The sequence below is a fragment of the Ambystoma mexicanum genome, chromosome 3p (genome assembly GCF_040938575.1).
Source record: "Ambystoma mexicanum isolate Mex_15411 chromosome 3p, UKY_AmexF1_1, whole genome shotgun sequence".
NCBI classification, from domain to species: domain Eukaryota; kingdom Metazoa; phylum Chordata; class Amphibia; order Caudata; family Ambystomatidae; genus Ambystoma; species Ambystoma mexicanum.
The window spans coordinates 1,077,795,841-1,077,818,789 of NC_090925.1; the positions used below are offsets into that span (position 1 = coordinate 1,077,795,841).

General features: G+C 46.5%; 1 protein-coding gene across 4 annotated transcripts in view; it reads right to left on the bottom strand.

Annotated features, from left to right (window-relative positions):
- Nucleotides 1-15,666, bottom strand: part of STK32A (serine/threonine kinase 32A) — an 885,758-nt gene extending 870,092 nt beyond the window's left edge. For 2 of the 4 annotated variants that reach the window (XM_069652435.1, XM_069652432.1), the window contains exon 1: nucleotides 15,316-15,665. The gene's annotated coding sequence lies outside the window, so the exon portion shown is untranslated. Of the gene's footprint in view, nucleotides 1-15,209 lie in introns of all 4 variants that reach the window. The other 2 variants (XM_069652434.1, XM_069652433.1) reach the window with 2 other exon arrangements.
- Between the last annotated feature and the right edge of the window lie 7,283 nt (nucleotides 15,667-22,949).

Below are 22,949 nucleotides of genomic sequence, written 5' to 3' on the forward strand. Positions count from 1 at the left end.
TCGTCCCGTTTTCCTGAACATAGGTGCTTTGGCTTACTACGATTTAACTCCGCACACAGACTTAAAACCAAACCCATTTAGAATCTGTCAGTAAGTGGAAACTTGCTTTTCTTTTCCTAATCCTTTTGTCTTACCCTTTTTTCTGCAGCATACTTACCTGTCCTGTCTTTCATCTGTAGAATACTCACCACAGCCATTCCGCGGTCCAACACCCAGAGGATTACGATCAAGCTCAAGACCCATTCCTGAAGTTTATCTATCAGCATCCACAAATAGTTTTTCCCCCAGGGGGTTTCCCTGGGGGTAGTGCTCTTTCCCTCGATGGTCGTTTTCTCCTGGTGAGGGGAGGCAGGATCCTCCGGGAGATCTTTATCTTCTGCATTTGCCATTCCACAAATTTGCTGTCTGACCAGGTTAGTGTTTGCAATTTGGTCATTAATTGTCATTATTAATCAGACGCCTTAATCTACAAGTAACAGTTATTTACAGTTACCAGTTTAACACTAACAAAAGTTCTCGCTTACGTGCAAGAGCTTCAGGCTTTAGAAAAAAAGAACCACCAACAACAGGGATTTAGGTACATCTACCGTAGATGAGACGGTTGTTAACCTTTGTCAGGGCTAAAGCCAAGACCAGACCAAGACAAGGGGTACAGAGGGGCATGGTGGGGGCTGTGATGCTTAGACAGGGTGTACGAGCTGTGTCTACAAAGTTGTATCCATTTAAAAGGTTGCTGTGCCCCTTCTGCAGAAAAGCAGCCCTAAAAGACTTCATCTCCCAGCAGAAGCAGTCTCCTGCCTACAACTCCCAGCATGCCCGGGGCCGCTGCGGGCCAATCAGGAGCCCAGCAGGGTGTGGCTCATCAAGGCACATGCGCAAGCCCCGAGGCACGGGGCTTGCGCTTGAGACTTCAGAAGGAGAGGACGTGCAGAGCCCAGCTCCACCAGAATCATTCGCGAGGGGCCCGCCCCACCGGAGAAGCAGTCCGGCCCCTCGCTCCCACAAGATAAGTCCATTTACCCATCTTGGGAGTTCGGGGGAGAAGCGCAGGGGGCTTTAGCCCGCCCATTCCTAGCCCCTGCGCCTACCGAAAAGATAAGTGGGCGTGTATTCTTGGCGCGTCGCCAATCCGCGCTTGTATTGTTGTGGGGAAGTGAAGTGTACGGAAATATCCGTACCCAACGTGTACGTGTGTTCCCGCCTCCTGGGACCAGGGGAGAACGAGGCGCACGGGAGGCGAAAACACATGTGGCAACTTTCCACGGCAGTCTGAAGGAAGACCCCTGTGGAGTTTAACACTGGCAATTTTCCACATCAGGAACTTGTGGAAAAGCCCCAGAGAAGTGGCGAACTTTGGCACACTCAAAAGCCCGTGATCAGAGCTCGGGTGGCAGCAATGAATGTTGTGTGGTTTGAATGCGTATGAGGAATGAATGTGAAGGTTACCAGAATTCAGAGGCAAAAACTTAACTCGTGTTATTTCTTTTAGCTTGGACCAGCACAGAACACTACGGACCTGCCACAAGACTTGACGGCTCCACCATGGACAGGACACTGAAAACCAGAGCTAAGTGTGCATGCTGGAAAACAATGCTATTTAGTTGTGGACTGAACTAGGTGCATGGGTTAGACTTGTACGTTAGATTAACCAGTGAGGGGGCTTAAGTCTGACTATGTGGAATTGGGGTGCGAATAGCTACTTGGTACCAAGTACATCTAAAGTGTGCAACAATCAGCCCTTTCCCTAAAAATTCCCCGTCCTATCCACAACCACTACCCAATCCTCAATCTGGTTTTCCTAAAACCCCCCAACCTATCCAACCAGTGAGACCCTAACCCTCCTTCCCTGCTCTGGTCCGGGTAGCCTGCGTAAGCTTCGACTTGCAGGCTCCACGACCATAGTGGGGGTGGTTGGTATTGCGTCGCTCCTGCGCCTAGGACCAGAGTGCCTTGACAAAGCGCAAGCCCACGTATTTTCCAGGCGCCTGAGCGGCACAGCCAACCCCCACAGCAGTCATGGAAGAAATTGCTAAAGCCTTGCAGGATTTGCAAGGGGAGTTGGCCGCATCCAGGCAAGATTACGCTACTTTGTCTGCGCAAGTGCGGAGTCTAGCTGCCCAAGCATCGCCCTTACCTGGTCAACCGTCTTCCCCGTTACAGGTACATGTAACCCCGGAAGCCATAGTTCCCCTCGCACCTCCAGAGCGATATGCAGGGGATCCGCAAAAATTCTCTACTTTTTTAACCCAATGTCGTCTCCACTTTCTCACCAAGGCGTCAGCCTTTCGGTCTGCTCAAGCACGTACTGCCTTTGTGATATCGTACCTTACAGGGGACGCCGCCTCTTGGGCGAATCCTTTGGTTCAAAAGGACGATGCCATCCTGTATGACTGGGATGAGTTCCTAGGGGAATTTGAGAAAATCTTTAATCGACAGGCAGCCACCCTCTGTAAAGATCGGGAATTGCTGAGTTTAAGACAAGGCAATAGGGAGCTGGTGACTTATGTCACGCAGTTCAACCGGCTAGTGGCAGAAGCCGAATGGCCCAGAGAAAAAAGGATGTCTCTATTTTATCAGGGATTGAAAGATGAGTTAAAGGATTTTATAGCTCAGGTTGACCCACAGCCAAGAGAGTGTTCGGATATGATAAACTTGGCCTTGCGTCTCGACCACCACTTGGCGGAAAGGCGAGGCGATAAGAGAAGAGGAGAATCCCGTCCTGTACCACGGTTAGACCAATTTAAAGGATCTCGTGGGACGGTGGACAAATCTGAGGGGGATGAGCCGATGCAAATCGGTTCAATCCGGGGCCCCTTAACAAAAGAAGAGAAAGAGCAGAGAAGAAAAGAGGTCTGTATGTATTGCGGTAAGGCTGGGCATTTCGTTCGCGAATGCCCCACCAAACCAAAAACCCAGGGAAACGCCTCGGCTAGCCGGTAGTGGGGGTCACCCGGTCGAGCCTAGTTAGCAGGGCCCCAAATGCAGGCTATTCAAATCATGCCCCATATATCACTCTGAGAGGTTGCCTAGAGTTCTTGACAAAAAAGAAACAGGTTACCCTGTTAGTGGACTCGGTGCGACTGGAAATTTCATCGATGCCCAGTTCGTGGGCACTTTAGGAATTCCGGTGCTATGGAAACCTAAGGCAGAACTGGTACATGCAGTGGATGGTACCCCCCTTAGTTCGGGTCCCGTTACTCATAGTACCTGTGTTATGACCCTTCAGTGTGGAGATGAGCATACAGAAAAGACTGCCTTTGACATTATTGCCGCCCCGCAATTTGGGTTTATCCTGGGATTGCCGTGGTTAAAGAAGCATGACCCTCACATTCAATGGACCACAGGGTCGATAAACCTGAATTCTCCATATTGCAGAGAACATTGTTTAAAAAAGGCTTTGCCTGACATACGCACCATCAGCATTGTTAATAGTCAACCAGAGGTACGTCCTGAAGATCTGCCCCAAGAGTATGCCGACTTTGTAGATGTGTTTAATAAACAGGCTGCTAAGTCTTTACCTCCACACCGGCCCTTCGATTGCCGGATAGACCTGGAGCCAGGAGCGGTATTGCCATGCAGCCGCATCTACGCTTCGACCGAGGCTGAAAATGACCACCTCCGGGAATATATAGCATCCAACCTCAAGAGTGGCTTTATTCGGCACTCCAATTCTCTAGTTTCGTCACCTCTGTTCTTCGTACCGAAGAAGTCTGGGGAGCTCCGGACTTGCCTAGATTACCGCGGAGTGAACCGGATAACCATTAAAAACCGTTATCCGCTCCCTTTAATCCCTGTACTTCTTGACCAAGTTAGGGATGCGGTCATCTATACCAAGTTGGACCTTCGAGGCGCATACCACTTGGTACGGGTACGTGAAGGAGATGAGTGGAAGACCGCCTTCCGAACCAAGTTCGGATTGTATGAATATCAGGTCATGCCATAAGGCCTCTGTAACGCCCCTGCCGCCTTCCAACATTTCCTGGATGAGGTACTCAGAGAATATCTAGACGTATGTGACGTTGTGTACATCGACGACATCCTCATTTATTCCGGCAGCCTCCAGGAACATGTCCAACATGTACGTGCGGTGTTGCAGAAATTGCGAGAACATCATCTCTACGCAAAACTGGAAAAGTGCGAATTTCATCGTACCACTGTGGAGTTCTTAGGTTATTTCCTAACCCCAACCGGCGTACAAATGGATACTAAAAAGGTGCAGGCAATTTTAGATTGGGCACCTCCGGCTAATGTAAAAGAAATAAAATCCTTTTTAGGGTTTGCAAACTTCTACAGACGCTTTGTTAAGAATTTTTCAGCATTGGTTACTCCAATCACAAAGCTTCTCCGTAAAGGTTGCCCGTTTGTTTGGGATGCCTCAGCCGAGCAAGGATTTCATCAGCTCAAAAAGGCCTTCACCGACGCTCCGGTACTAAAACACCCAGATTTGTCCAGACCATTTGTGGTTGAAACGGACGCCTCCAGTTATGCTTTGGGGGCCGTTCTGTCCCAAAGAGATCCCACGACGGGTTTGTTACATCCGGTGGCCTATTATTCAAGGAAGCTGCTGCCAGCTGAGGTGAATTATATCATCGCCGATCGAGAACTGTTGGCAATAAAAGCAGCATTTAGTGAATGGCGGCACTATCTGATGGGAGCACGCCATACGATAACGGTAATCACAGATCACCGTAACCTACAATTTATCAAGACCGCCAAGACCCTGAGCCCGCGTCAGTTACGTTGGGCCTTGTATTTCGCGGAGTTTGATTTTATCATCACATATAGGCCCGGACCAGCAACCAGAAAGCTGACATCTTATCACGCTACCCCGAGTCGACAATTCGAGAGGCGAACCCTACACCCCAGTCAATAATCCCTTCCGATCACATAATTGGAGCGACCTCCGACTTCTTTGAAGCAATTCAGAAAGAAATCTCTATGCAGGAACTGCACCATTGGTGCAAACAAGACCCTCGGAACGTAGTTATTGCAGGACTTCCCTACCATGCTCATGCTCTGTACTTGCCTACTATGGCACTCCAGGAAAAGGCCATGTCATGGTGTCATGATTCAATACTTGTGGGTCATCCGGGAAGATCAAAAACACAAGAACTGGTGGCTAGATATTTTTGGTGGCCAAAGTGGCGACGAGATGTTCAACAACACGTATTGAAGTGTGACGTCTGTGCCCGCAATAAGGCCAGTCACCAAAAACCTGCAGGTCTTCTGCATCCCTTATCAACTCCGGACGTACCATGGCACACTGTAACCATGGACCTCATTGTGGATCTCCCACCAATACAAGGTCACACTTTAATACTGGTTATAGTAGATACCTTTTCAAAGATGGCCCATTTTATTCCTTGCAAGGGAGTCCCAACCGCTAGTGCAATTGCAGAACTCTTCCTACAAAACGTCATTCACCTACACGGGCATCCACACCATATTATTACCGACAGAGGCCCACAATTTACTTCACGATTTTGGCGTGAATTTTGTAGGATTATTGGGATGGAAATCCATTTGTCATCTGGGTACCATCCCGAGACTGACGGCCAATCCGACGTGTGAATCAGGGGCTCGAGCAATACCTGTGTTGCTTTGCTGCAAGCAGAGAGACCACTTGGGTCCAGCATACTTGGTTAGCTGAGCTGGCCTACAATAATGCCGTACACACGTCCACCAGAAAGACTCCCTTTTACTGTCTTTATGGACGACATCCACGTATTCTCCCCGTAGCTGTCCTGTCCTTAGGTGTGGAATTGCCCACACTAGCGGGACAGCGAATTGAAATTGTGCAAGTATGGAAGGAGGTACAAGGTAATCTCGTTAGAGCAAAAAATTCTTATAAGCATTATGCAGACAAGCATCGCCGTGCCAGTCCTCCCTATTGTGTGGGTGATAAAGTGTGGCTATCCACCCGCAATATTCGGTTGGATGGTCCCAAAAAGTTACAGCCCCGTTACTTAGGCCCATTCCCAATAGTAAAAATCGTAAATCCTGTTGCAGTTCGATTGGAATTACCATCCCAAATGAAAATTCACCCCACGTTCCACACGTCCCTGCTAAAACCTGCCCCGTATGGAACTCCCGTCAAAAAAAAAACCCTGATAATTGTTCACAGAGAACCTGAATATGAAGTACGTGCAATTTTGAACTCTAAAAAAGGCCCTAACGACCAATTGTACTATTTAGTGGACTGGGTGGGGTATGGACCTGAAGAGCGCTCGTGGGAGCCCTCACATCACGTTCATGCTCCAAGATTATTGCGCACTTTCCATAAGAACTATACAGATAAACCCGGAGGGCCTACCTTCTGTGGGAGGGGGAGTGCTGTCAGGGCTAAAGCCAAGACCAGACCAAGACAAGGGGTACAGAGGGGCATGGTGGGGGCTGTGATGCTTAGACAGGGCGTACAAGCTGTGTCTAGAAAGTTGTATCCATTTAAAAGGTTGCTGTGCCCCTTCTGCAGAAAAGCAGCCCTAAAAGACTTCATCTCCCAGCAGAAGCAGTCTCCTGCCTACAACTCCCAGCATGCCCAGGGCTGCTGCGGGCCAATCAGGAGCCCAGCAGGGTGTGGCTCGTCAACGCGCATGCGCAAGCCCCGAGGCACGGGGCTTGCGCTTGAGACTTCAGAAGGAGAGGACTTGCAGAGCCCAGCTCCACCAGAATCATTCGCGAGGGGCCCCGCCCCACCGGAGAAGCAGTCCGGCCCCTCGCTCCCACAAGATAAGTCCATTTACCCAACTTGGGAATCAGAGGGATCGGGGGAGAAGCGCAGGGGGCTTTAGCCCGCCCATTCCTAGCCCCTGCGCCTACCGAAAAGATAAGTGGGCGTGTATTCTTGGCGCGTCGCCAATCCGCGCTTGTATTGTTGTGGGGAAGTGAAGTGTACGGAACTATCCGTACCCAACGTGTACGTGTGTTCCCGCCTCCTGGGACCAGGGAGAACAAGGCGCACGGGAGGCGAAAACACATGTGGCAACTTTCCGCGGCGGTCTGAAGGAAGACCCCTGTGGAGTTTAACACTGGCAATTTTCCACATCAGGAACTAGTGGAAAAGCCCCAGAGAAGTGGCGAACTTTGGCACACTCAAAAGCCCGTGATCAGAGCTCGGGTGGCAGCAATGAATGTTGTGTGGTTTGAATGCGTATGAGGAATGAATGTGAAGGTTACCAGAATTCAGAGGCAAAAACTTAACTCGTGTTATTTCTTTTAGCTTGGACCAGCACAGAACACTACGGACCTGCCACAAGACTTGACGGCTCCACCACGGACAGGACACTGAAAACCAGAGCTAAGTGTGCATGCTGGAAAATAATGCTATTTAGTTGTGGACTGAACTAGGTGCATGGGTTAGACTTGTACGTTAGATTAACCAGTGAGGGGGCCTAAGTCTGACTATGTGGAATTGGGGTGCGAATAGCTACTTGGTACCAAGTACATCTAAAGTGTGCAACAAATCGGCCCTTTCCCTAAAAATTCCCCGTCCTATCCACAACCACTACCCAATCCTCAATCCGGTTTTCCTAAAACCCCCCAACCTATCCAACCAGTGAGACCCTAACCCTCCTTCCCTGCTCTGGTCTGGGTAGCCTGCGTAAGCTTCGACTTGCAGGCTCCACGACCATAGGGGGGGTGGTTGGTATTGCGTCTCTCCTGCGCCTAGAACCAGAGTGCCTTGACAACCTTCAAGTGACAACCATTACAAAGTTTGTTCAAACTCTATTTATTTTCAATGCCTAAGGTACTGCAATGCATTTTCCACTATTAGGCAATTATAGGCAACCTATAAGAGCTAACTCGCCACTACATGTACATGTTTCAATCCAATAAAAACCTCCTTATGTAGTCATTGTTCTTGCAAACCTTGAGTACTTGACTAGCGTCAAACAGAGCTACCATGTTGCGTTCTGTAGGAGAAAATGCCTTGTCTTCTAGCAGCCTAATAAGTTGAAGCTACCGAGAGCCTCAGTAGAGCCTCATCCCAGAAACATATTTTGGAGAGAGACTGCCAGGGATCTGCCCGGCTTCTCCTGCCCCACTTAAAACCCTGGTTTCAGACATGAGGCAGTTCCTCTCTGATCCCAGTTCTGTGTTGGCAACGAAAACTAGACTAGAAGTTGCTAAGAAATCCAAATGACTAGAGATGGGCTAAGCTCTGTGCAATGAGGTCAACAGTTTTGATAGTTTGGGCTATTCAAGGAAGGAGTTAAAAGGATATAAAGTTGTCGAGGAGTCCCACCACACACACTAAATGTGGTCCTGATCACATATGCGATATGGCGGAAGATGCCTGCGAAAGGTGGCATCAACAGCAGATAGTCACCTTTACTGCCAGCTAAACTCATACCCAGGCTGCCCACAACAAGTGAGCAGGTATATCTACAATAGCCGGATAAGTTACAAATAGAGACCCTGGGCGACTCGTTTGCACCCGGGGAGTTCCTTACGATCCAACTCATAAAAGAGCGAGGAGCTGACTCCAACCTTGATATATGTCTGTACTTCCGACTTCAATACACGTTTAAGTTCGTCTTTCCCTCATTCCGAGTACAAACTCCAGTTTTTGCACGGGTTGATTCATACGCAAGGGGAGGGCCGGCTGATTTCACGAATATATAACGACCTGATGGTAGACGAGCTGGGTGGGATGGAAAGCCCTAAGAAAAGGTGGGAATCAACCATACGAGACCATATTGAGGAAGAAGACTGGACCGACATACTGAGGCAGAGCCAGAATGTGTCCTCAACTCCAGGTACAAACTCATTCATTTCAACTTTGTACACCAGACGTACCACTTTCAGTCCATTCCTGAGGCATGCATAAGATGTGGCTATACCCCGTCTGGCTTCCTCTACCTGGCGTGGGAGTGCCCGAAAGTCAGTCAGTTGTGGTTGGAGGTATTGCCTAAGATATCACTGATAGATGGAGAACCTCTGGAGTGGAGCCCTTCATAGCTCTAATAGGATGTACAAAGCCCCTACAGGCCGCCGTGAGGCGACTTGCAGGACTGCTCTTAGTTTTGGCGCGCAGAAGGGTAGCCATGGCATGGGAGATGGAACGTCCATCCAATGCACAATTGTGGCTTTACGATGTTTGCTATTGCCACAACATGGAAATAGCATTTATTAGGACTCTGCCACTGCACGCGTGCCCCCCAGAAGACTGGGGTCCCTATATCCATTATCTGAAGACTGCTGCGGATTGATCAAGTGTCGCAAAGTGGTGAATGTCAACAAATGCCTCATATGCTTATGACTGTGATTCTTTCATGCTGCTTGGATCTGTGTTTTTCACAGGGTAATGGGGTGGGGGGGTGAACCGCCATGCCTAATTGTAAAGGATGACCCCTAACATACACACTAACCTGCCCCAAAGTCGTTGGAAGAAGCGCAGACATTTTTTGCAGTCATCACTGCAAATGCCTGGATACAAAGAAAATACGGGACTTAATGAGCATCTCCCAAATGACATGCAGCGTGTATGCCCTATCCTCCTGCAGCTGGGTAGGGGCCAAGAGCTTGGTCGCCCATGCCCAATCAGAAGAGGGAAACATAAATCTTCATGAGGCGGGACCCCAAATATGGAAAGGAAAAACAGACTGCTTGCAATTACCCATAACTTCAAGATCTACGAGAAAATGCTGCTTCAGGGGTCGTTCACACTTCATCCATTGTATAGAGCAAGCATCACCATGCTTTAGGTGCCACGTCAGATTTTGTGTATATGTGATTGTCTGTGAGTTCAAAGCATAATGTAGGAATGAGCATCTTAGCAGTAGGTGACTGTTTATAATGTAACAAACTTTTCTCATTTGCATCAATAGTGCAATGGTTTGCTTTCGAGAAACTATGTATCCCACCCAATGTTTTCAATCTGTTGTAAAATAGGGGCCGCATTTTATTATGGTAAATTACAGTTAAAGGCTTGAAGCATGGCAGAGCTGTGTCTTAGATGACAAAGCAGTAGGAAACGGGGTCAGCCCTAGCCAGCATGGTCAGTCGTGAAGGATCATGGAAGTTGTAGTCCAAAATATCTGGAGAGCCACAACCATGTGATTGGGGATTTGCTTCTGATGATAGCCGTCATCATAAGTTTAGCCTGTAGCTAAAGTGACCTTTTTTCTTCAGCACCACTCACAAGTTTGCCGTTTCACCGGTTCGAATATATGGGTTCTCTGGGATTGGGATCAAGCAGAAGGAAGGCAGGTAGCACGGTATTCTCCCAGAGCCTCTAACTGGTTTCAGTAAGTTCCCCATTGCTTTTCTGCTCTGGCACTTCGTAACCTTAGGCCGAGATGTTATATGAAATATATACACCAAACAGAATTGTGAAGGATTATTTTGAAAAAAGAAAAAACAGAGAATCAGAAAATAACATTTTCAAAATTGCACATTGCCCTTTTATTACATTTAGAGTTTTGGCAGCCATTCTAATGATAGGGTTGGGGCAGTGATTCAGGGTTTCAGAAAGTTGTGTGTTTTTAAAATAGAGATTAAGACCCTCTGCGTTGTCCACAAGGCATTCTGGGGTCTGTGAACCACCTTTCCACAACTTTCCCTACCTAAATATTGTCCCTCTCGAGCCCTCTGCTCATCTACCTCCAACCTTCTGCGAGTAAGCCGGTTCTCCAAGCAGAGATTTGGAGGGAGATCTTTATCCTGAGCAGGGTCCTCCCTCTGGAATAGCCTCCCTGCTGCCCTCCGTCTTGAGCCTGATCTCCTTAAGTTTCGGAATCTCCTCAAGACCTTCATCTTCTCTTCCTTCTCTCTCCCTCTACCTTTCTAGCCTAGCTCTCTGCTCTTTCCCTCTCTCCCTCCTTTTCTTACAGCTTGCTGACTGGCCGCCTGGTGTACCTCAGAGTCTCACAGATCCCTGGCACCCCCAGCAGTCCTCTCCCACACTCGACTCAGGGCCCTGCACTCACCTCACCCTCACTGCACTTGAGAAATGACCCGTGCGAGTGTCTCTCTCTGCAGTTACCCCTCTTTCACTGACTGGGTGCACTTGGACATCCACCTCCGTGAAACGTCTGTTTACTTGCACGATCCGAATGCACCGTGCCTGAAGATCGTCTGTCTGTTCTCCCTTGTCTTCACCCTTTAATTGCATTTGGTAAAACTGCACAATCGTCGTCAGGCCTATTTGCTGTGTCTCAACTGTTAATTGTATTATATGCATTTCTTCTGCCTGTTCAGACTATTATCATCTCAGAATTTCAAGGGCTCGGAACGATTGTTTCCCCCCACCTCCTTGAGCACTTTGAAACACTTCCCTTGTGTATAGGCGCTTTATAGAAAAACATGAACTTTACCGTTCAGGGAGAAGGGGAAGATAAAGCTTACGGTGATCAGGTGAAGGGTCCATAAATAGTTATTTAGCTGCATGTGTGCTATTTGTCAAATAATTTAGGTTTATAATGTTTACATATTCTAGATTTTCACATTCAACATTTTCAATTCGAAAATTTTGCCAAGCTATCTAATTCATGCAATATTCTTTTCTTTTGGTAAAATCTTTACATTGAGCTATAAGGCACAAATCGATTATTGAAGAGCATTGCAGGACTGGGTATGATGTCAGCTGTGAAATGTGTCAGTACAGAGTGACACATAAGCATCTCCCTTCTCCTTCCATCAACCCCTGTTAACCCCAAGATACTCCATACCCCATACTTCTACAGCTCCCTGTTGCTTCCTAGTTAAGTGTTGCTTTACAAACCTAAACACTTAAGTACAAAAAAATTCAAAATACAAACAAGCAGCAACATCGTTGTTATCGCGGAACGCATAACCAGATGTGAAACAACCCCAGGGCTATTGTTTCAATGCCTGTGTGAGACTTAAAAGAACCGGGTATCATCAGCGTAGCCCCCTAAACTGCAGACCCTGGCCACCCCGCATCTGAGCTAAGCCCACTGCCAGCAGGCAGTGGGCTTAGCTCCTTTCCTTTTCCTCTCCTTTTCCTTTCCAAAGGAAAGTACGGTCATGTACTTTCCTTTGTATAAAGAAAAGTACATGGCCGTTGCACTGTGTCCCCAGTGGACATGGAACCACTGGACCTATCCTATCAACCACATCCCCCACCTTACCTCCCACATGACCCCTCACATTACCGCTTCATTCCCAGACCTCAATACTGTCTTCCGCACTTCTATTTCCTCCATAGGGTGCAACACTCGATCCACACTGTTTAAGAGCTTTCAAAAGTGTGTTACAGAAGTTCTATGACCCATTGAGCACTTCGTTTATCAAACTCAAAACGATAAAAGGCAGACGCAACGCAGATGAATTCTAATGTGAGGCAGGTTACACCCACATCCCTGCAGTGTGGGCATTACGAACTAAGCCAATCTGTCAGCTGAACTGAGGAGAAGGCATGAACGCATATCATGCGATGGCTTGCGGATCATCGTTGCGTTCATTCAAATTATCAAAGATGTGCACTTGTGCAAAAAAACAGAGCAAATGAATTTAGCACCAAGTGTGCTGCTTTGTTTATGGAGAATGCAGAAAAAAGGTTTACCCTCAATCAGTATTATCTAAAATGTTTTCAGCTGGGCAAAATAGGGGCACGCTGTTTTATGATGTGTGCTGCGTAGCATACAAAGAAATGTACTTGAATACGGGGTTATACCATGTTTTACTGCACTAGGGTATGTAGAAAGTAGTTGATCTGCTACTATGTTGGGTGCACGAGGGCTGCCCAACAGCCCACAAACAAAATGGTGTTCAATTGCTGCATATCACATGCGCATAATCTTGTAATGTATGCACTCCTTGAATGAGTGGTATTGATTATTCAGTAGTCGAGAATGGCAATCTGCTGTGTTCACTTTACTGAAAGAATCATGTATTCCATAGTTTTATCAAAGAATGTAGGTTTTAATGCCACTTGACAAACATCCTGTAGATCATCAGTTGCTTGAGATGCCCTTGTGCCATGGCAACGCGTTTCGACGTTTTAGCACCAGTGCAAATCTTTGATACTCTGGACATTTCTTATCTGCTCAACCAAAACAATGTGCTGCGCAATAGTTGCGCAATCATTCTTTTTTTCTTCTTTCTTTATTGTTTTTTGGTTAAACATGTACCCTTTAATACATACGCAACTTCATCAATCTCAATATCAAATCCACAAATACAAAAGTTATCACATATCAAAATACAACAATCTTAAAAAACGAGTACATTCGTAAATAATTACAAGGCATAGAATTGTTAAGAAAACATTGCGGGGCTGCAAATATCCACTTATTATTACCACTAGAGCACGTGATGATACGCGGCCATGCCACTTCATTTGACAAAGCATAAGACTCTTCCATCAAAGATTTTAAATAAATGTTCTTTTGTGTGTTTAGAGCATGGCAACCAGTAAGAGTATGCTTTAACGCTTCGATATGCCCTGGAGTCTTATAAAACGGACAGATCCTCAGTACCCTGGGGGTTCTATCATTTCCCCCAATCATTTCCCCAGTAGGATACACATTTTAACACAGTCTTAACAGCCAAGTCCTCTATGCTGCACTGGGAAACTTACACAAGTCATCAGGTGGAAGCCCAACCGGTCTCATGTCAAGCAGGACACCTTCACGCAGGCGACAGCTCTTAACAGCTTCCATAGTATGGATCCAATCTGTTTCCCAGAACTTAGACCGTGCCTTATTAGGGCGTAAATTCATCATTTCCATCGAAGCGTTATAAGATTTCACAATAACTTCACATACTAACGCCCACTTATTTACAGACGCTGACGATAAACTCGCTAAAATCTGCCTAGGTCTCCACCAAATTGAGCTATCCTCTGCACGAAGTATCCTACTCAACGTACATACATTTTTCCATAATGTATGCGAGTGAATGGAGACTAAACCTAACTCCTACCTCATAACCGCAGTTGGCACACCTTAGGCAACCTCAAGCCCCTCATCCAGAAGCAACCCTCTAATCTGGTCCAATTAACAAAGACAAAAACATGGTTTCAACACCGTAGATCATTACCGGCAGGGCCTTTTTCCACTAATGGGACCAGTGAGAAGTGACCATCTGTTATCCAGGAGTTATCCAGGAGCAGCCCCTCTACAGCCAAGCCAATCATTCTACAGAAATCCTAAAAGAACAATTACACCCAGAAACCCGCTTCCTAGCACCACACCCCCAATGGTGTTTCAATCTTAGAGGCCTACGTATGTACGCAGTCCACACTGCGTCACCGCAGGAACAACGGGCGCTATACAGGATACCTACAGTGACAGACACAAACTTTTGAAAACTGTCCTCTAATTCAATGTGTCAGAAATCGATGTTTTAAACCCAGCAGTGCTTCCTTCATAGAAGATCCGCCTAAAGATCAAAGCACTCGTGGAAAACGTGCATTAGCCAATTCGTGCCCGGAGCCGCTACCCCCACCCGCTGCTCTCTCCCTTGAGCTCTCACTGTGAAAATGATGGAACTGTTGGGCGCTCCCTTAATCCAATCAGCCGCCGAGCCCTGTAATTTAATTAGTTCGTGCTCTTTTTCGGCCACTGTTTTGTAAACTGCGCTCCTAATGCCTGCCCACGTTTACTGCAAAACATGGTTTCTCTTGTTACTCCTCGCCTCCGTTTTTTAAACCTATTTGACACTGTCAACAAACGCCACAAATAATGCGCGCGAGGGGAGCGCGGGGGGTTGTGGAGAGGGGGATGAGCTTTCCCTACTTCTGCATTATTAGTTTCTGTGTCGCGGGTTGCCTTGCCTTTTTCCGGAGCAGGGAAAAGAGCACAGAGGGAGAAGAGTAAATTAGCTTTCGAGTGCTCGCAGGTCCCCGCTGCAGACGGAAGCCGTTATTATTTGAAGAATTACGCGCTGCCGCGTTTTCCAAGTTATTGCATAGAGTCTTCCAGGGCGGAAGAGCAGCGCCTGACACAAATGAGGACGGATGGCTCTTTCATCAAGGCCGGCGTTTTGCCAGCCTTGTAAAAAATATATATATATATATCTCCAGAACTAGTGTAAGGGAGTTATTACATTACACAAAGACGCCAAGGAGCCACGAAGAACATCACAGTACACGCACTACAACGGAAAACGTGCACACTATCCGCTACTCGCTCAAATTCCAGAATGGAAACAAAATGAAAACGGTTAGACATAAGTAACACCTGGAATTTTAAAAACTCTCCAGCACAAGAAAGTTGTGCCCGTGCCATAGTCCAACTTACAAGGCACTGGTACGGGATAACAGGACCTGCGTGTTCCTTATGTTCTATTTCTGGCTGGCGGCAGGTGCACTGGTGGCGTCAAGGCTTCCGGATGCAGGAAACCTACCTGCACGGGAGGAGGACGATGGGGAAACCGCAGGGAGGCTTGTCCGCTGCAGAGCCGGATGCAGGAGAAAGGCTTGTGTGCTCAGAGGGTGTGGGTGCAGGACTGTGGTGCAGCTGCCGCCGCCGCCGCCTCCTCCCTCGGGTCCCAGGAGCTCTCAGGTAGCGGGAGAAGCGGTCCTGCGTGTGGCCGGGGGAAGCGGCCGCCGCGGGGACCTGCGCTGAACAAAGACAGCTCCCGAGAAGTTCCCTCCGCCGCGCATCTGCTGCCCCCTGGAGGTCACAGGCGGGAAATGCCTGTCCTGCGACGAGGCCACAGATGCAGGCAGAGTGCAGTGAATGGGGCCCGGAGGAGCAGCGAATAGAAAGGACCCAACGGGGTACAAGGCGCACAAAGAGTCATGCACTGTAGAGCACCTCCAGCCACGGGAGAAGGGGGAGGGACGATAGATATAAGGATCCTTGCTGATGGGCACTGACTATTTAGTCTGGAGACGCTGGTTAGTTCACGTGTTTCGTGGGAGGGGACCGCAAAACATGCAGTGAAGTTCCTATAGCCATGTATTACAGGTGCTGACGTGTCTGCAAGCAATTCCTCCCTTTCTTAAAGGGGAGAGGAGTGGAAGAAACAATTCCAGTGTTATTCCCCATCCTGAATCACCAACAACAAGGGTCTAGAATTCCCCTTCAGGATGCCTGCTTGAGTTTCTGACTTTTGATATTGATATTGATATTTTATTTCTATCGCGCTCGTACACGAGAGTTCCAGAGCGCGACAAGGCAAGGGAGGGGAACAGGGGAAAACAAAACCGCGATCTTACTAGGCCCACTGACATTGAGAACGTGCAAGTGCATGGGAGAGGGGGAGGGGAAAAGGGCATGGAACTGGGGGAGAAGTGGAAAGTGCGAAGCAGAAGAGAAACAGATAAATAATAATAAATAAATAATAAAGGCAGCCAGAAATGTGCAAGTGCTTGGTTGAGCTTTACTGACTAGATAACATTTACTTTACAACTTTGGTTTCAAAAGCAAATAAAGGCAGTTGTCTTTAAACAGAGACCTGCGATGTATTATTTCATAAGATTGCATGTATTTTTAATTGCTAAATAATGCTATTTGTGATTCATTTACTGCATACTCTATCATACATTTATATAACTATCTAGAGATAGCTACAATACTTATGTAGCGCATTTGGTGAGGCATATAAGTATGGTAAAGGAAAGTGTGTGTGTTTTGAAGACTGCGCATGCACAGAGCTTCATTCACACAGTTTCCCTCTCAGCCCCTCTTCTAAAAGTCAGGCTGAGAAGGAGTGAAATCTATCACAACCATTGAATCCTGGCAGCCAACTGCCAAAGCTGTCTTAAAGAGTTAAATGTATCATTGCTACAGACACTTTAATTTTTGGGTAATTGTTGTGAAGAAAGAAATGAGCACCACATCCAGTTTGCATGATATACTGAGTGATTCAAGCCCACCGCTCTTTTCTTGCAGACATATTTGTCAAATGTAAGGATCTGTGTTCAGTCATATGTTTTTTTAAATCTTCTTTAATTAAATGGAAAACATCCAGGAACCTTTACCGGTGCTATTTCACTGTTTCCCCCTTCTCATGGGAGTATTTTGAAAGCATACAATAGAAAGGAATTATTGTTTCTCATCAGTGTTGCTAATGTACTTAGCTCAGTAAGTCAACTTTAGCACACTTAGTATGACTACAATTTGCACTGGAAGCAACCACTAGAAACGAACAGTGCATACTTGTAAAAAAAAAAGAGACAGCTTCTTTAGCTGAGAATGCACAATGGGTTGGCCCTCAAAATGGTCTTCCTTCTTGGAAAGGATTGCACTCAGTTTAAAACCCATGAACAATTTCATCTATGAGCACCAAGGCAATGCTTCATTGGTTGGTATTGCTTCTGATCTCTCAAAGGTGTTACATAATGCACACATATTAAACAATCAACACACATTCAAGATAACAAACACAGCTGGGCACCCTGTAGACTTGTCTTCTACTTCCTTATAAGAACGGTTAGAACTCCAGCCCTCTGCACCCCCCTTTTCCTATCTGCATCGCCTTTTACTTCCCCAGACGTACCAATGCACCCTAAGTCTGATGACAACATGCATACACGACACCTGCAATAATAACGTATGTCTTAAAATACCAGGTCAGTGCCTGACGTGGGGAATGACTATGTCACTGCTGCTCATACTGTACCTTTAAACATAAAAACACAGCACCCTACACCTTCAAAATATCTGTGTTTTTTTGTTGGTTGTGCTGCTGTCAGCTCTGGCTAGTAAATGGGGAGGAAGTAATGGGCTTGGGGGAAGGTGGGGGGGTGCAGTGGGCATGTGAAAGGGGCATTTGGAAACCAGTCCTCCCGCACATGGAACCTGGATAAGAACTTTGACTTGCGATTACTGCACTGAGTGTCCGACCATCCTTGCGAATAACAGTGGAATAATCAAGCACTGTGACTTTGTACATTGAATTCAATGCAACAACAATGACATGACTTCGAGTTAGACAAATAGTTTTTCAAATTGAAATAACATTGATGATCATTGCAAGTTATTGATCACTGTTAAAAGTTAAGACATTACAAACTCGAGAACAGCCTATGCCCAGCCATGCCACCACCACACTAGTACAATCCAGTCCTACCTTGGCAGCCGTCACAAAGCCCTCGTTTTATGTTGTTGGCCTAGCCTGGTTTTGGATTTTGAAAGTCTGGTCTCCCCACATATACAGCACCAGATCCCCCTCTCGGCCTCTCCTTTTCAGAAGTCAATGAGGGTCCTTACTTCATGTTCTACACCGCAGAAGACCACTAAAACAGATCAGTGCTCTGCTGGACCGCAACAGCCCTGTCTATCCGCTCAGCCCCTTCATCCACAAATCCACAAATCCAGAGATGCCATCAGGGTGAGGAAAAGGGCGGAGGGGGCAGCCGAGTGAATATTTCACTCTACAGCACAGAGAGAGGGAGAAGAAGAACAACTGACAGTAAGAAAGAAAGAAAGAAAGAAAGAAAGAAAGAAAGAAAGAAAGAAAGAAAGAAAGAAAGAAAGAAAGAAAGACTATTTAAGAGAGACCCTTGAAACCTGCTTACAGTTTGGCATGCCTTGCAAGAGATGCAGAACGTTCATAAAGATATTATTTGCACTGTTTTGAAATTCCAATGTGACCAATCAATCTTTTCAGCAGGAAGGAGAGGTGGCTACTACCCACTTGACCAGCATTGTGTGATCTTGAGCATATTGCTTTATTTCCCTGTGCACCAGAGCACTTATTTGCCACAATCGGCATCCCTTAGGAAAGGCCTGATTGCCACATAGCCCATTGGACAGCTGTTTCTGGCCCGGACCTTCTTAGTGCTGATGGAGCTTGTATTGCCGTGCTCTACAAGTCTCGTCACAGTGTTTTCTACGGTGCTCCCTTTAGAAGGTAACCGTAACCCTCATGTGCAGAATCACTTTGGATTGTGACTGTTTTTAAGGTGAGGCAGCCTACACTCTACTCAGTCATCCCAAGGAAGACTGTGTTTTTTCTGTGCAAATAGAGGCTAGACAGGTCGTTATGCACCCACATGATGCATCGTGTTCGATGAGCACGGTAACACTCGTGGATGGACTTTAATGCAACTGCTTCCTTGCGCCAGCATAAGAACAGTGCCTTTCTTTTAGATTGGACTATTAGGTCTCGCTTGCAACAGCTAGAAGCCAACACGGTTGCATTGGAGTACACATAGGGAAGAATGACACATGAGGAGGGACCCCAACCCTGTAGGAGTTGTTTTGTTATGTGCACACCCAATGCCGGCCCATGGCCATGCTAACCCCAGGGCCATTCCCACCCATTCCTGCCTCTGCCCGCCCACAACACCACCTCATGGGAACTTCATGAGCTCAGTTTAATCAAGCCTCAACATCAGGCTTTGCATTCAAAGTGCCGGCCAGTGTTTGTTCAAAGCAGTCTTCCGAGAGTTAATGACTTAATTGGAGTTGTAAAAACGCTACTGGTGTAATAAAAATGTCTTACCAGTTCTGCCTTCAGCCACTCGATTTATTAGCACTCTGCATGTCCTTCACTGAAGTCCTGTTCAATACAAGCATTGGCAAAGCCAACATTTTTGGCTTGTGCATACTCTGTAAGCTTTTGCCAGGCACTGCTATTAGATGCCCCGGTACTCACACCAATTTGCGCATGCCACCAACAATGGGTAATTAATATCACTCCTGCTGTGCCTGGCAAGTGCCTTTCCCATACACAAAAGCCCAAACTGTTGGCATTGCCAATGCTTGTTTTATATAGCACTGGTTGCCACCTGAATAAGGCTTTATGTTACCTTATGATGAAAGGTGGAGCCTGCAGCAATGTAATTCAAACCTGTAAACCACACATCACAAAGAAAACCACTCCAGTGAGGATCAGGTGACGGTGTTGCATCTGAGCCTGCATCGTGTGGGCATTGGTGGGAGCACCAATCGTTCATTTGTCTAGTGTACACACGCCTCTTTATCGCTTCTTATTTCACCTGCTCTCATGTATCTGTGCAGTTCCTTGCAGGCCCTTTCTCACTTAATAAACTATGTTTGTATCTCGCTCTCTCTCCTACTGGGATTCTATCACATCAAAACAAATAATTGTGTTCGCTCTTTCCTGGAAGCCTAACTTCCCTGTCCCCTGCCCCCCCCCCCCCCCCAGAATCTCACATCATTACGTCTACGTCTTGGAGCCTTTTACTGCGTTTATTCCTATTTGCAATGTGGAGGCTTTTTTTATCCTGATCTCCCATCTGTCCCCAGCTCCAGTGCATACATGTGTACACGTAGAAGTCTCTAATCAGAGAAGAGTGTAAGTCATGCTACAGTCTGGCCCCCCGCCTCGAGTCTTTTTTTGTCCGTCTAAACTAAAGATGTATCTTTTTAGAGCTGGAGACTTCCCCCAAAAGTGCACCCATTATTTGTGATGTTGCCTGGAACCATGATGTGCTCAGTGGTGCCATAACACCCCTTTGTTCAGTCTTTTCCTCTTTCTGTGAACATTTGCATTTTTGTATCTCTCCATAGCCTTGTTTAAGTGTTTAGGCACTTTAGGTCATTGACTATGTTTTTTCCCCCTAATTTCGAACTCTGTTCCTCTGTATCCATTTGCCCTCACCTAAGCTAAACCCACGCTGCCATAAGATAGACCACTTTCCAATCTATATATGTTCATGCATGGATTTCTGGCCACACGCTAATGTTTCTGATATATGGCCGATCTTCACGTCACCTGGAACTAGATCTGCCTTGTCTTTTAGCACCACTGCAATGCCAGCTATGCATTTATCATCTACAAAAAGTGTGCTGTGCAGGCATTGATAATCACCACACCAACTTATCAACAATTCGTGTATCACCTTAAATAGGTCTTCTTTATCTCCTAGCACCTCTGTAGTGTCATCCATGCATGCATTGAAAAGCACTGACTGACAATGGATTGTTGATGACCTGAAATAGGTATTCTTTATCTTCTAGCACCTCTGCAGTGCCAGCTATGCGTGCATTGAAAAGCACAGACTGGTAATGGATTGTTATATCACCTGAAATAGGTCTTCTTTATCTCCTAGCACCTCTGCTGTGTCAGCTACTCATGCATTGAAAAGCACTGACTGGCAATGGATTGTTGTATCATCTGAAATAGGTCTCCTTTATCTCTTAGCACCTCTGCAGTGTCAGCTATGCATGCATTGAAAAGCACCGACTGGCAATGGATTGTTGTATCACCCGAAATAGGTCTTCTTTATCTCCTAGGACCTCTGCAGTGTCAGCTATGCATGCATTGAAAAGCACCGACTGGCAATGGATTCTTGTATTATCTGAAATAGGTCTTCTTTATCTCTTAGCACCTCTGCAGTGTCAGCTATGAACGCATTGAAAAGCACTGACTGGCAATGGATTGTTGTATCACCTGAAATAGGTTTTCTTTATCTCCTAGCACCTCTGCATTGTCAGCTATGCATGCATTGAAAAGCACTGACTGGCAATGGATTGTTGTATCATCTGAAATAGGTCTTCTTTATCTCCTAGGACCTCTGCAGTGTCAGCTATGCGTGCATTGAAAAGCACTGACTGGCAATGGATTGTTGTATCATCTGAAATAGGTCTTCTTTATCTCTTAGCACCTCTGCAGTGTCAGCTATGCGTGCATTGAAAAGCACCGACTGGCAATGGATTGTTGTATCATCTGAAATAGGTCTTCTTTATCTCTTAGCACCTCTGCAGTGTCAGCTATGCGTGCATTGAAAAGCACTGACTGGCAATGTATTGTTGTATCACCTGAAATAGGTCTTCTTTATCTCCTAGCACCTTTGCAGTGTCAGCTATGCGTGCATTGAAAAGCACTGACTGGCAATGGATTGTTGATGACCTCAAATAGGTCTTCTTTATCTCCTAGCACCTCTGCAGTGCCAGCTATGCGCGCATTGAAAAGCACAGACTGGCAATGGGTTGTTATATCACATGAAATAGGTCTTCTTTATCTCCTAGGACCTCTGCCTTGTCAGCTATGCATGCATTGAAAAGTACTGACTGGCAATGGATTGTTGTATCATCTGAAATAGGTCTCCTTTATCTCTTAGCACCTCTGCAGTGTCAGCTATGCATGCATTGAAAAGCACAGACTGGCAATGGATTGTTGTATCACCTGAAATAGGTTTTCTTTATCTCCTAGCACCTCTGCAGTGTCAGTTATGCGTGCATTGAAAAGCACCGACTGGCAATGGATCCTTGTATCACCCGAAATAGGTCTTCTTTATCTCCTAGGACCTCTGCAGTGTCAGCTATGCATGCATTGAAAAGCACCGACTGGCAATGGATTGTTGTATCATCTGAAATAGGTCTTCTTTATCTCTTAGCACCTCTGCAGTGTCAGCTATGAATGCATTGAAAAGCACTCACTGGCAATGGATTGTTGTATCACCTGAAATAGGTTTTCTTTATCTCCTAGCACCTCTGCAGTGTCAGCTATGCATGCATTGAAAAGCACTGACTGGCAATGGATTGTTGTATCATCTGAAATAGGTCTTCTTTATCTCCTAGGACCTCTGCAGTGTCAGCTATGCATGCATTGAAAAGCACCGACTGGCAATCGATTGTTGTATCATCTGAAATAGGTCATCTTTATCTCTTAGCACCTCTGCAGTGTCAGCTATGAATGCATTGAAAAGCACTGACTGGCAATGGATTGTTGTATCACCTGAAATAGGTCTTCTTTATCTCTTAGCACCTCTGCAGTGTCAGCTATGCGTGCATTGAAAAGCACTGACTGGCAATGGATTGTTGTATCACCTGAAATAGGTTTTCTTTATCTCCTAGCACCTCTGCAGTGTCAGCTATGCGTGCATTGAAAAGCACTGACTGGCAACGGATTGTTGTATCACCTGAAATAGGTCTTCTTTATCTCTTAGCACCTCTGCAGTGTCAGCTATGCGTGCATTGAAAAGCACCGACTGGCAATGGATTGTTGTATCACCTGAAATAGGTCTTCTTTATCTCCTAGCACCTCTGCAGTGTCAGCTATGCGTGCATTGAAAAGCACTGACTGGCAATGGATTGTTGTATCACCTGAAATAGGTCTTC